This window comes from Neoarius graeffei, chromosome 4 (assembly GCF_027579695.1).
Source record: "Neoarius graeffei isolate fNeoGra1 chromosome 4, fNeoGra1.pri, whole genome shotgun sequence".
NCBI lineage: Eukaryota > Metazoa > Chordata > Actinopteri > Siluriformes > Ariidae > Neoarius > Neoarius graeffei.
This window is the reverse complement of record NC_083572.1, coordinates 54,348,013-54,352,048: the sequence shown is the minus strand read 5'-3', so window position 1 is coordinate 54,352,048 and position 4,036 is coordinate 54,348,013.

Here is a 4,036-nt window from a genome sequence, read left to right as displayed (position 1 = left end):
TTTGTTGCCGCTGCTGCAGGTGCATAGTGCTGCCTAGTGCGTTTACCTACCTCTACTGTGCCGCTGCATAGGTAGTGAATACTTGAATCCCTGCCATTGTGCTTCTGAACTGAGCAATAGAACTGCAATATTATATATAGGTTGTATTATTATTATTATTGTGTATTATTATTCCTATGGACTCTTCTCCTTCCTGCACAATTTCTTAAATCTTGATCTGAAATCACACGCATTGCCTATATATTATATATGCCATTTTATGGCTAATCCATGGTGTGTATAGCCCACAATGATGAGTCAATACTCTATTCCATTACTGCCTGTGTAACATTGTAGGTCTGTTTTTCAAGCAAATTGTTTTATGGTTGATCAGTACTTTATAGTTAATAACCTAAGAGAATGAATACATGAATGGTCCTAGTCATAGACCATTACACCATATTTTGTACTATAATAATGGTGATAATAAAAATTATTTTTATTCTAATAATAATATAAACACTTCAATATACCACATATATGCAGTATTGTCTTAGTAATGTATTTAAAGCACTATTTAGGACTTAGAAGACATTTCACCCACTTTGGAGGGTGTTTTGGAGACTTTTTCTACTAATGGGACTGTAATTACGCAAGCTGTCAGCTGATCTGTGGTCAAAAATCGGCAACGCGATTGGTCCAGACCGGTCACGTGATGTCCCGACACGTCATTTTTAGAGGAAAATAGTTCGCCACGCGATCGCTCGGTGCGAGGAATTGACAGGATTATAAGGTGAGAACTTTTTTCGCCACACTTTCTAGTACTCATTCTTAGTTTTAAAATAAATATTTCGTAGTTCGGAGACGTCGGAGCGAGATGAAACGAAAACGGGGTTCACCTTACGGCCTAACACCTGCGCCAGGCTGCACAAATGCGCGCAGCTTCCCGACCCAAACCGCCTCTCTCTCATCCTTACACTTCATGCCTCATGCTCCATGAACCAACATCGCTATATATATATATTTTTTTTAAATCGGATCTGCACGATTCAGCCGTGAAAAAGGCGGCATCCGCCGAAAGGCGCGCTGTTTGCATCCCTGCACAGAGGCCAGGGCAGGAATATTTTTGTTGATATGAGTGATCCGGTGCGATTTCGCGACCCCCCTGTTGAAGACCTCTGCGCTAAGCGACTGAAAGCCGAGGTAAGGATTAGTATTATAATTTTGGGTGTATCAATTATTGATTATCATAATTCTGACTCGTTTCGCCATTTTGAATGTTTTCATCTCGGGCTCTGGAAGCATTGTATCTCAATCAATCTCGAAAAATATCAGCAAAAAAAAAACCTAGCTTGCAACAGACTTTAGCTAGATCTATGATGAATTTTCAATGTATGATACAAAAATAATACTTCTTTCAACAGATCATTAGCCTTTGAGCAGAATTGTTTTTAACTTACCAGGAAGTGTTATTGAGCCGACCGCTTTCAGTTTCATGGGGATTGAATGAACTCTCAGAATCATCTGACCCGTCAGAGTAAAGACAAGATCCATGTTCATGTGAATTTCCAGCTATCGGTTCGAATTGATAGGGTCTAACTTCACATCTCTGTGAAACATCGGGAATGTCACTGTCGATGGTGTCCATTTCGGTAACCTGTTTACATTAGATACCCAAGCACTGGCTCCTTGGAAAGTTTTTGTGACGTCACGGGTCACGTGACCACCTAGCTCATTAACGAATCCTTGTTTTACGCTGATGTATAAAAAAAACTTGAATAAATGTGGTGATTTTCATATTTTTGACGCCCTGCAGTGATTTAGATGGCATTTCTTATGTCCTTTATACATAATTATGCCCAGGTAAAAATCCATGTCCCATATCCTTTAACTAATGAGCTAACCCTGGCCCATACTGTGTTAATAAATGCTTTTTTTTTGTATTTTAATAAAGAGCATCTAGCTAAGTCTGGGTATGTTGAACAACTAAAAGAGACCACTGGATATTGGCATATGCATAGCACAAAGTATCCTACAGCAACAAATATGTAAAATATCTTCTGAACTGTAGTCAAAAAGTAAGTTATTGCAACCTGCGGTGGGCCTGTTAAGCATAACTGACTGGTAGATTTTCTACTATTATATATTTCTGGACATAGCCATCAATATTTCATATGCGCCATTTGGAATCTTGTTTTCCAAATGTACTGCCTTCCTATTTGTTATTTGTATTGCATCAATACCCTCAAGGCATGCAAGTCTTTTCTGTCTGGGAGAAAATCTGTATAAACCATAAAATTCCCAGAGGATTCCTGTTTACCTTTGTTCTTTAAGAAGGTTCTCAAAGGTTAAATGGTATAAAAGCAGGGAGATGTTAACCAACACTGAGCGAAACTGTCTGTTTACTCACAGTGATACTCTTCACCACATGTTATGCTTCAGTCATGTTTGCTGACAGCCTGAACTTCATGCTTCACTTCTTTCCCAGAGGAACTCTGGGAAATGCCAAAGCTGCCCCTTTGACGTCCTTCTGACTGTGGTGATTTATTCAAAAGCTTCTGGGAATTTCATGCATGGTGCACCTAGCATCTAAACAGCCAGTGATGCATTACCATGTATTTGGGAGGCTTAAGCTAGGAGCAGGATAGATGAGTGCCCTAGGCCAGCCTGTGGGCAGTGATTTGATCAGTGCTAGTTATGGAATTTAAAAAGGCCTGTGATTCAACTCCATCCACAATGAACATACATGACTATAATAAAGTTTCATAAAATACTGCAGAAAAAGTGATAGATAGATTGAATGAATGAATGAATGAATGAATGAATCTGTCCAAAATGTCTAGTGTTGTACTGCCTATTTGTGTTTGTGCTTGTTTCAATAATAGTGATATGAAACATTTTACCTCCATAACTTCTGTGTATAGAATCTACCAAAATATATAATAAACTCGACTTATAAATTATATCAAGCATATACTGTCTTTCTGATGTACTCCATTGCCAAACCCTTGAATTTGATCTAACAGAAAGATTCATGAACACTTTGCTCCCAAAGCAGAACATTTGCATTGAATTCACAACTTATAATTTATAAGAATATATGATAGATACAGTGTAGCCAGTTTATAGGATATAATGAGATAGATAGATAGATAGATAGATAGATAGATAGATAGATAGATAGATAGAACGGGTTTACACTTATCCACAGTGTGTGGGTTGACACTCAAAATACTTTAGCTATGTCCAAGTGAGTGTTTTAATTCAGCCTTCACACATGATGAAAATTCATAACTGTTTAAATGTGCATCCTCTTTATCCAGCACTCCCATGCTCAAGTGCTGAAACATATCAAGGTCCAATAATTGGAGATAGGGCCAATACAATCAATTGTTTTAGTCACATTTATTTATTTGTTTGTTTATTTATTTATTGTTTCAAGTGGACCATGTTCTATTATAGTAGCTGACAGAATTGTTAGAGATGCGACATGTGGCTTGACTCATTCATATGCCGATTAGTGTAGTGTGTGTGTGTGTGTGTTGTGAGGGGTGGATTTGGGTTGCTCTGTGCTTTGAGCATTTTAGATATGTGAAGACGTGTTCTGTTCACACTTCCCCTCCTCTCACCTCTGACATTTGTCAGAAGAGACAGGAGAGAAGAGATGAGAAAGCTCATGCATTATTAAAAAGCTCTTTCAGCCTAAATGTACTTGTAACTCAGGTCTTTCATTGTCAGGTAAAAAAAAAAAGCCACCTCATAAAATGGCAGAGTAAAGGAGGCTGATGGTGGAAAATGTCCAGTCTGTTTTCAGCCCTTTCAAAAAAACATTTTGTTGGTTATTTACTTTCAGGTAAGCTATGTGAAATGGTTGACAAGTAAGGAATAAATCTCTTTGGGAGTTGCTGTTATAGGAAAATAATCTACACCAGGGAGGTGTGATATGTTCCCGTCCGAAAGTGTATTAATTAACAGCGTATATAACAACACATTGTGAAGTGTTTTATTTTTCTTATACCACAGTGAAATGGCAATGAGTACAAGTTTTAATTTATGA